The following is an 11,574-nucleotide window of genomic DNA, read 5'->3' on the forward strand; positions in this document are numbered from 1 at the left end:
CAAGTATAGACTTTGCCATGTCCTCAGTAAACAGAGGACACAGCCCCCATGAAGGTGACCTCTCTCATGGCTGGATCCAATGAGATACTCAGGAAAGTTTTTTTTCCTGCCCCTGTAACTCAGATGTGCTAGTCTGAGAGATTTTAGTATCCAAGGGAGTTCTATTTCCATCAGGGGGCACAACATGGTTACAAAGGAGTAGCAACTTCCTTGTGACTTGGTTTTTCACCCTCCACTGGACAAGCAGCAAAAGAAGGATTAGCATTCAGGTTGGCTTGTTTGATCCTCACTCTCAAATGACAATAAGGTGCTGCCACTCAAAGACTGAAAGAAGAGGTATGAAGGGAACTCATGCTGTCTTGTAAGATCATGTCCATTGGATGACTCGTGCTACCTAAACAGAGAGGTCCATCTAGGACTCAGAAGCATATGCATAGCAGGGGACTCTAGTCAAACAGAAATTGAAGTAGAGGGAAGAAGGACGTCGTGCAAACTCAGTTACGACCCAAAGGCGAGTTATGGAAACAAGAATTGCAACTGTTCCTCAGTGTTCCTTCTTTATGATGTTACGCATGTATTAAATGTGTTATCTAAGCTCCTTCTCTTTCCTCTCCTTGCTCCCACTATCAGATTAGAGTCTGCCTTGTGACATACAGGCCATTTTGCTCATAGGTGGAAGACCACTAATGAGAATGACAGAACCCAATGGAGCAAGAGGAGGAGAGGCATCACTCAGTTAATCCAGGTTAATCAGAATTCCAAGAGTATGTTGAATTCACTCTGGAGAATTACTCCCTTCCATTGTGTATTTCATCTTGGCAAGGAAACTGGGTTGATCTCGTGACAAGGAATGCGTGCGGGCATGGGTGTGTGCATGTTTGCTCATTTGTGTCTGACTCTTTGTGACCCCATGGACTTCATCCTGCCAGGCTCCTCTGTCCATGGAATTTTCCAGGCAAGAATACTGGAGTGGGTTGCCATTTCCTTCTCCAGGGAATCTTCCTGATCCAGGGATCAAACCCGCGTCTCTAACGTGCATTGCTGTTGCTGTTGCTAAGTCACTTCAGTCGTGTCCGACTCTGTGTGACCCCATAGACAGCAGCCCACCAGGCTCCCCCACCCTGGGATTCTCCAGGCAAGAACACTGGAGTGGGCTGCCATTTCCTTCTCCAATGCTGACAGCCAAAAACAAAACAAGAAGTAAAAAGATCCCTTGCAAGTTCCACCAAGTCTAGTGTGTCAATTTCCATATTTGGAGAATAATTAAGTTCAAGAAGTTTACAGCGTCAGTAAAAACGGCTGATTTTTCACTACCGCAAAATGGAAGTACATACAATTACCAAGCACGAATGCAGATTCATCAAAATCGAATGTTACAGGGTAGGTCTCTCTTAACTCTACTCTCTTCAACAAGAAACGGAAGAAAGGTTCATCACATGTGGCTGAAGGATGTGTCTCCAGTTCAGTTTTCTCTTCTGCTTTGATAGTTCAGTACCAGCAGTCTCTCTGTGTGTCTCTGTTAGTCCCAATGATTCCTTCCATTATTATATTTAATAGAAATTGCAGCAAGTTCTACTAACATCTCTCAGAGTAATTACTCAAAATTCAGCAACTATGTTCTCAAACTCCAGTTACCTCTATTCTTAGTTACACAGAACTGAAGAAGATTCCTTCTGTTTCCAGGGCACTGGTAAAATTCCTTCCCATTGTTTATTGCCCGAGACTAACATTTTTCTATTTGGGAGATGCATTTTTTCAAACGTGTCCTCATCACCCCGCTGGTCTCTCCCTCTACCTTTTTCTGAGCCCTCCTCAGTCTGCCATCCGTCTCTGCCAAATGCCCAATGGGATGCCCTCTCTGCCCAGATACCCATTTGTATTTCTCCTAAATACACAGCAGCAAACACCTGCTGTTTGACAATTTCACGCCCACAGTTGGGAACCTCTCAGAAAGCACCTCGGCCTGATCTAACTGGAAGGTAAATGTGCATCCTTCAGTGCATACCTTTCTTTCCTTCTTTAATTTTCCTTCTAATGGTATTTTTCAACGGTGTGAAAGGAAAAAGTATTGGAATCTTAATGGCAATTTCTTATCCCCGCCAAGGTGGATGGTGCCTTATGTTGGTTAAAGGGAGAGTTTATTGTCCTACTTCTTCTGGCATTACCATTTTTTTTTTTCAGTTGTTGAATTGCTCACATAGAAGTGCTTCTAGGTGAGAGAACTAACTGTTTGGGCTCCACAGGAATCAGACAATTGGATATGAAACCAAACCCTCAGTCCCTTTTCTTTACCGTGGTGCTCTGTCTAATCATTCTCATGAGAGAGAGAAAGGAAGGCTTTTTAAATGGAGCTAGAGATTTCGGAGATGAATATAAAGTGTTACAGCTTAAATGATCATTAGAGACCATCTGATCCAAACCATGCTTGTGAAAAATGAGGAAACTGAGGCTCATCAAATGGAAATACCTTTCCCACAGTTAGGGAGAGAGAAGACTAGTCTCACAGTCATAGCATGTTCTCACGGTCGTAACCCTACCAGCCACTGCTTTCTCTGTCCTGCAAGACACATGATATCATCAAGGAAAATCTAAAGAGGACATTCAAAATAGCCTAGCTGTTGTCACCCCGCTCTGCCTGATGCTTTGTTCAGAATTGAGAATCCCCTCTCTTCTCTTAAAAACGGTAACAACAGCTACAATCACCTCACTTGCTTTACTGGCCCCTGGCTTCCAGAAAGTTTTGCTTTTGTTTTTCCCTTCCTAACTAGTGATCTGCCCTGATGGTCTCCAACATAATCCCTCATTATCTTACCATCATCCCCACCTCACCCCGAAACGGCTCCTGCTTCACCAACCCCAGTGGCCATCTGACTCCCCAGTTTTATTACTTCTTCTTCACTTCTTTTTTTTTTTTCAATTTGGCTGCCTCGGGACTTGGATTCAGCACTTGGAATCTTTGTTGCCTGTTGCCTTGAGGGATCTTTCTTTGCAATGCGAGGACTCTCTAGTTGTGGCTTGCAGGCTCAACAGCTGCAGCACATGGGCTCAGCTGCTCCATGGCATATGGGATCTTAGTTCCCCAAACAAGGATCAAACCCGTGGCCCCTGCATGGCAGGACAGATTCTTAACCATCGGACCACCAGGGAAGTCCCTTCTTTCATCTCTCCCAGACCCTTAAGAATTCTTTACTATGTCACTTTTTGGGTCAAGTCAATGCATGGCAAAACCAATACAATATTGTAAAGTAAAATAAATTAATTAATTAATTTAAAAAATAAATAAATAAAAGCAGTTTTAATTTTATTTTTTTACATTACAGAATGCTTGAGAATTAGAGAAAAGGGCCAAAGTATATGATTTGTATTCCCATATTTCTAATGAAACAACTATTCATTTGACATATTTCCTTTTGGACTATTTTCACACTGCAAGTACATTATCTCAATTATTTTTGTGTTCTTGCATATTTGTCATGCTTTTTAATCCCGAAAGCTGAGGATGGGGTAACATACTTTAAAGATGGAACGGGCCATGAGCCAAGCGTATGGGCAGCTTCTAGAAGTTAGGAAAAGCAAGGAGAGAGATTTTTCCCCTGGAGGCTCCAGAAGGAACGGAGATCTGCCAATGCCTTGATTTTAGTGTGCAAAGCCAATTTTGGACTTCGAATCTCCAGAATTGTAAGATAATAAATTTGTGTTGTTTTAAGCCACTAAGTTTGGGGTAATTTGCTACAGCAGCCGTAGGAAACTAATATAATCTTCTCCCGTACTCAAGGCCAGAACTCCAGGAGCTCCATACAAACACTACGGCTTTTTTCAGTGACTTGGGGTCTCCTTCTAAAGTCTAGCTCCCACCTGCAAGTTCACTGCTTCTCCTGATTTTGCTACTTTTGCCCCATGCCTCTCTACTCAGCCCCTTTGGATTAGTGAACTGGACTGACATCTACCTGGATGCCCTCTCTTGATAATTCAACTTTCATCTCTTCAATGTCTGACCTCAGTACCGCGAGTACTAGGCTGGAAACAGCACTCTGACATCAACACTTGTCCAAAAAGGGAAATTAGATAATGTTTTCAGATCCAAAAGACATGGACAATTTATCATTATCCCAGAACTTTCCTGAGCTCTAGACTCCCATGTTCAGTAACTAACTGGTAACTTACATCTACCAGGAGGTACTCATAGATACTTAAACTCAACATGTCAAAAAGTGAACTTACAATTTCCCCAAGTCCTATTCTTTTTTTTGCATTCCCAGTCCTGGTTATTGGTAACACCCAATCTTCTCAAAAGAAGGAGGAGGGCATGGCAACCGACACCAGCATTCTTGCCTAGAGAATCCCATGGACAGAGGAGCCTGATGGGCTACAGTCCATGAGGGTCACAAAGAGTCGGACATGACTGAGTGACTTAGCATGCACGCAGTAATCTCATTCTTAAACCTCAAAGTTATTGTGGGTCCCTCCATCTTATATGCTACCCGATGCTCCACATGGAGAACTGCTCATTTGTGTATTTTGGAACACTTATAGCTTACCATTCATCAAGGACCATAATATAGTAGACTTAATTATTTTATTATAATTTAGCTATCACTCTTTCACTTTTCACTTTCATGCATTGGAGAAGGAAATGGCAACCCACTCCAGTGTTCTTGCCTGGAGAATCCCAGGGACGGGGGAGCCTGGTGGGCTGCCGTCTATGGGGTCGCACAGAGTCGGACACGACTGAAGCGACTTAGCAGCAGCAGCAGCAGCCATTAACACAAAAATGCATATTAATATACATATATAATATACATATACATATATAGTATTAAAATTGGTTTGCAAATGAATGAAACAGGACAAAGTGACTATCTCCCCCTATGCAATGTATGTTCCCCTTACTAACTAGAAAATTGTATCAGGCCTGCACGAGTCTAACAATAGACTCTTTCCTCTCCAACTGTGGGTACTTCCAAATTCTTCTGGAGGTCACAGCAAATTAGGCTTTTATTATAGAAAGAGATTATTCCTGTTTTCAGTTTACCAGTTTACCCTGATAGTAGTGTTTAAGACTCTGTGCTCCCAGTGCAGGGGGGTCAGGGTTCATTTCCTGGTCAGGGAACCAGAACCCACATGCCACACTAAGAGCTCACATGCCATAGCTAAAGATGCCACAGCTAAGACTCAGAGCAACCAAATAAATAAATAAACATTTTTAAAAAATGATCATTGTACATCATGACACAAGCATTGGTATTTTGATATGTGGGAAGGGGTAGCAGCCCACACCTGTCACCACCAGTGTTCAGAAAGCATTTCTGGCCTAAGATATGATGTCCTGAAATTGAATCCCATGGGCTCCCAGTGATCACTCAGTGAGTTCATTTTGTAGGGACCCACTGAAGTCCATTGTCTTACTTACACCTTCAATGAGAAGCATGAGTCTATCGCCAATTGATTCCTTGTCCTGAGCATTTTGTCCTACTGGGAATGAGATTCTTTAAGATCCTAATTTTTGCTAACAGGTGACCGCTTAGAAAGTGTAAGTGATATGGAGATGTACAAGCCATGTGCTTTTTGGAGTTTAGAAGGTTTGCAATTTTTGTGTTTCCAAATGGGATCCAGCCTTACTGCTTTTCTGTTTATAAAAATATATATTCTCATTGCCAAGAAGTGAAGGTAACTATAAATGAAGATACATAAGATAAATGCCATCTTAAATCCACCCCTGAGATTTAGTTACTGTTTACATTCGGTTCACATTCTTTCACGATTTTTGTCTAAGTAGCAAGTAACTCAAAGACTTTTGTCTGCGCCAGAGGGGGAAAAATGAAATTGAGAAGCTAAAAGTTTCAAAAATAGGAGAAGCACACTCCTATTTCTGGTGTGGCAGTAAACAGAAGGAACCAGAGCCCAGAGCCATGCATAAGGCTCCCTAATGTAATTAGAAAGTCAAGCCTATCTGTTTCCTTCTGGCATTGGGAACCCTCACACCATGCAGTATGCAGCTTTTAAAAAAAAAAAAAAGGAAACCGACATAATATCTTTCCTTAAATGCTCATGAGGACTAAGATATTAGCCCCTCGCCCATGGAGAATTGATGTAGCCCTTGATTTACTATAAAAATCTGCTGGGGAACAATTTCGTTTCTCATCACCACCACTGATAGATTCATGCTCAGAAGAAGGCTGCTTTAGGTTGCAGGGGGAATATTTTTCCTAAATTCAACCCACAGAGTAATTGTCCTTAAAATGAAACTACAAAAGGTGAGGGGATCCTTAGGAAGCACTTGGGCTGACAAATGCCTCTGCTGCAGCCATCATCAAAGAGACAGGGTAATTCCATCACCTCGCCAGATCCTGGCTCCCTTCCCTGTGTGGTGGAGCTAGAAATTCATGTGCAAGACTCCTCACAGGATGCTTCCCCAAATACCAACCTGACAGTGGACATAAGGATGCCTCGAAACGACTATCATCACACACTAAGATCAGGAAATCTCATCGCTCCTGGGGCCATAATCATATCCATCATCTCAGAGTGGTGAGCTTTACTGGGGGACACACACGCGCCTCTCCTCCTGTATTTCTGTTTAGATCACAATATCCACATCTGCTACACACATACTGAAATGTACAATGCTTTATCCTCGACCGGATCCACTTTATCTTATGGCTTTCTGAATCAACTGACTGAGGAACCAAGCATTTGTATGCAACTGATGTGCGTATAATTTCCCCAGAACATGGATGAGTGAGGCAAAAATAATACACACCATTAAAGCCTTATTTTTCACAAAATCCATGCTGATTTCCTTTGGGCCATGGACCAGGGCTTCTTTGAGCTCAAATTCTAATCTCCTCATCACCCAGTGGTCTCCGTTCCTTCATTTCTGTCAATGTCTTCTGGTCATCTCTCACTGTCCCAGCCACAATCTACTTCCCCCAAACTAGGCCTCACTGACTTCTTCACTCTCAGCCAATATTACCCAAATTTCCTGAAAGAGCCATGCCATCCTGGGCTTCCATACCCACACAAGTTCATCTTTCCCTCTGGGACTCTCCTAACTCCACCTGCTATTACATTGTATCCTTTAAACAGGTGCTGCAACCCTTGACCTAGGAAGTCAAAACCTGTCACTCCAAGATAGGCAGCGTGCTCCACATGCTTGTATTCACCCTGTCAGAACCCCATCCACCGAATTCCAGGAGGCAGTTCTGTTGCCTGGGTCGCTCACTGTTGTAGGAGGGGATCATGTCTTCCATCTTTGTTTTATAGATACTGAGTATATGGTGGAACTCAAGAAATGCCGATTTCAGAGAAAAAGGAAAGAAGTTAGTTCAAGGTGGATCAGTGCATATTTGGCTTTGTTAAGATGAAATTGAATATTTTGGTAGGAGAAGAACCAAAAGAGTTCTTTATTTCTGTGGGGAAAGACATATATATATATATATATATATATATATGGGTGTGTAAACACATATACATATATATCTTTTGTTGTTGTTGTTCATACATGTATCAGCATAAATGTGTATACATGTGTGTGTATTAGTCACTCAGTTGTGTCTGACTCCTTGTGGCCCCGTGGACTGTAGCCCATCAGGCTCCTCTGTCCATGGAATTCTCCATGTAAGAATATTGGAGTGGGTTGCCATTCCCTTCCCCCAGGGATCTTCCCAACCCAGGTCTCCTGCATTGCAGGCAGACTCTTTACCATCTGAGGGACCTAGGACACCCCTATATACATATGCATGCACATTTATTTATATGTATATACATCACATATATTTATATGTATATACATGTGTAGGGCAAGTGTGTATCTATGTATCTGTGTGCCTGTATGCATGCATGTATGTGTGTATATATACACATGCATGGATGCACACAAGCATGCTATATATTTATTTGAGTCTCCCTGGGTCATCTAACAGCAGATCTACACAACCCACAGTCCACACAAATGAAATTAAGATGATCACGACTTAAAGGGACAGGTAAGGACTTTCAGCCAATTTTCAGTAAATGGATATTGATGTTTACCTTTGAAAGTACAGGCCCAGCATGTGCAGCTGGTGACGCTGTGTGGGCCACCTGCTACCTCGTGCTTCTTCAATCATGCTTGATTACAAAGATGACAGAGAAAAATACCAGGTAGCCCACACTGATATGTATTTTATCATTTAGTCTGTGTTTGGGCAAAGGAGTTCAAACCACACATGTCAGCAGTCTAGAGGACGGCCTGGGGCTCTGGCCACCTGCCGCAGCAGATCCCTTGCTTGGTGTCCATGTGCTCTGTTAGCAGGACAGAGAGCAAATCCAACTGGCCACAGTAGGTGACAGGAGCTAAAGATCAGCCCTTCCTGAAACCGACCCGTGGCCTTGCTGATGCTGACACTGTTCTGAATACATTTTCCAGTTCTCTTATCCTGTGTAAATGAATTAAAAAAAAAAAACAACAATCATCAGTAGTGAAATAAAAACATTTTATGAAGACTAGTAGAGTTAGCCCCGCTCTCCTTTGGACAGTGCTTCACAGTTTTGGGGGGCTTCCCTAGTGGCTCAGAGGTAAAGCACTCACCTGTGATGAAGGAGACCCAGGTTCAATCCCTGGGTCAGGAAGGTCCCCTGGAGAAGGGACTGGCTACCCACTTCAGTATTCTTGCCTAGAAAACGCCATGGACAGAGGAGATTGGCGGGCTAATCCATGAGGTTACAAAGAGTTGAACACAACCAAATGATCAACACTTCACAGTTTTTTCATTATTTCACATCTATCATTTTGTTCGTTCTCTATAATAACAGAGGAAAGAAGATAGAATGTGATTTTTTTTTTAACATGAAGATAATGCAAATAGAGAGGTAAAGTTTGTTTCCCATAAATGCTCACAATAAGTCTTGAAAAGTCATGTGTATTTTGTGTCAGATATTTCCCCTAACACAAAAATGCAAAATAGTAGAATGATGGGCTTAGAGGCAGAAGAGCTTTGAGTTTGTCCACGTACATCTAAGGACTTGGGCAAGTCATTTGCTTTCTCTGGGACTGATATTCTTATCACTGGGAAGGACACCCCTGCCTTTTGCATGTCCAAGGAGATGATGCATATGACAGAATGTTGTGAGTTATGAAGGGCTAACTCCTACAGGGGGTGACTACCACCATGCTGAGTCCTTATCATCCACTCTGACTGTTGGTCTTCAGACACCCATGTGACAGAGTCTGAGGCCTGAATCTGAATTTACGATGTCCAGAGAATACACCGGCTTCTATCATTCCTTTGCAAACTGGTTACTTATTCAAAAATTGCACCCTGGTTTCATCTTTTATTAACTTATCTGTTGATTAAAATATCTTCTGTTGCTTTGATTCTGAGTATTAATATTTTAATGAATGAAAGATGGGCACTTTCATCGAAAATAAGTCAAATGAAATTGAAAATGTGTTTGTTTACTTGAGAATCAAAATGCCTACAATCAAGTCACGCTACTGTGTATGAAACAATGGAGTGACTATCTACAAACGTTGTCACCTGAACCCTCTGTAGGAGAAATTTTCAATTTATATAAGGATTTGTTCCAGAAGTTCACATATAAGTTTATACTTATTAAAATTTATAATTCAAATCATACAGAAAAACATATTATCTGCGTCAGTTCAGCCAATTTTTTAATGTTGCTTGAAAGAAAGTGAAAGTCACCCTGTCGTGTCCAGCTCTCTGTGACCCCATGGTCTATACAGTCCGTGGAATTCTCCAGGCCAGAATACTGGAATGGGTTAGCTTTTCCCTCCTCCAGGAGATCTTCCCAACCCAGAGACCACATTGGAGGTATATTCTTTACCAGTTGAGCCACAAGGGAAGCCCTTAATGTTGCTTATTTTATTACTATTGTAAAAAATTTGGCTGTACCTTGCAGCACGTGGGACTGAAGTTGTAGTTCCCAACCAAGGGTCTGTAGTTTCCCAACCCAGTTTTGAACCGTGCCCTCTGCATTGGAAGGCAGAGGTCTTAACCACCGGGCAGCCAGGCAAGTCCCACCGATGACTGTTTAATCACAGTACCGGCAAAATGTAAGAGAAATAATTTTGCTGTGTTTTGGATTAAAAGGAATTGTGTGGACGGGCATGATTTTAATCCATTTACAATTCTTAGGGGAAAATTTACTCATGAATAGGAACTGTGAGTACACATTCCCACTTTCAGAATAGTCGGGAAAGACACTCCCCTGCCAATGAGAAGAGTCCCTGGGGCAGGGGACTCCCGCCACAGCTGTGCTGGACACCTGGCACAGAGGAGGAGGCACCTTCCTCTGTGCGTCTACCGCGCCTCTCAAAGGAAAAGAAGAAAGCGTTTCACCCACGCTTTGGGACTCGGCACAGTGCATTCCTATATATAGAACATTCATAATTTAGGTGTTTATATGTCATAATTTAGGTGCTTATACTCCAGTGCATTTCCTAATTTTTATTCCCTGCTGTAGACATATAAGACTGGCAGTCTGTAAGATCTAAGAACCAGAAATCATCTGGCCCCTGGTTAGCCTTGTTACTATGGCAGCTTGGTTGGCCTTTTCAAGCTTAACATTCAAATCCTCCAGTGAAAGAAAGCAATATGAGAAATTAACATCTTCAGTAATTGAGGCAGACCTGATATTAAAGGACATTTATTCAGGAAAAAAAAAATCATTGTTCGTGCTTTCACAATAATGCACCAGCTATTATTTAGCTTTGATCTGATGCCATTGGTATTTTTCCAGTGTAATTTTTGCTTCTGATATGGGTATGACCCTGGCACAGACCTGAACGGTTACTAGAGAAAATAAGATCAGACTCGCTCCTTGGGGCAGATGTGAAGTGCAAACAATCAGAGGCAGAAATGAAGCTAAATAACTTGGAATTGAAAGCTGGGCTATTACCAGAGCCTAGGAAAATAATTAATACTCCAAAGGTTAGACAAGTTGGAAAGCACGTGGAACTGAACCCAGCAGCGTAGACAAGGGTGCCCCAAGACAGTTGAATCTGGACGGGCTCATGGGTACCTGGGCAGACGAACTGCCCTATTTGCTATCCATGGCTTGCCAATCAGGAAACCCAGGATCCTGAGAAGGGGCCAGGAAGTCTTCATACACCAGAGGGTGGAATTACCCAGAAGTTAGAATTGCTCCACCTACAGAGATTTTGATTGGGTTGATTTATGGCAGCCCCAGGTGATGCTAGTGATAAAGAACCTGACTGCCAATGCAGATGTAAGAGACACAAGTTCAATCCCTGGGTGGGGAAGAGCCCCTGAAGGAGGAAATGGCAACCCTATCCATTATTCTTGCCTGAAGAATCCCATGGACAGGATACGGGATTGCAAAGAGTCAGATACGACTGGAGAGACTTGGCACAAACCATGCACTGCTATATGGGGGCTTCCCAGGGTCGCCAGTGGTAAAGAATCCACCTGCCAATGCAGAGGACATAGGAGTTGTGGGTTCAGTCTCTGGGTCGGGAAGATTCCCTGGAGGAGGGCATGGCAACCCATCCAGTATTCTTGCCTGGAAAATTCCATGGACAGAGGAGCCTGGTGGGCTACAGTTCATGGG

The sequence above is a fragment of the Bubalus kerabau genome, chromosome 12 (genome assembly GCF_029407905.1).
Source record: "Bubalus kerabau isolate K-KA32 ecotype Philippines breed swamp buffalo chromosome 12, PCC_UOA_SB_1v2, whole genome shotgun sequence".
NCBI classification, from domain to species: domain Eukaryota; kingdom Metazoa; phylum Chordata; class Mammalia; order Artiodactyla; family Bovidae; genus Bubalus; species Bubalus kerabau.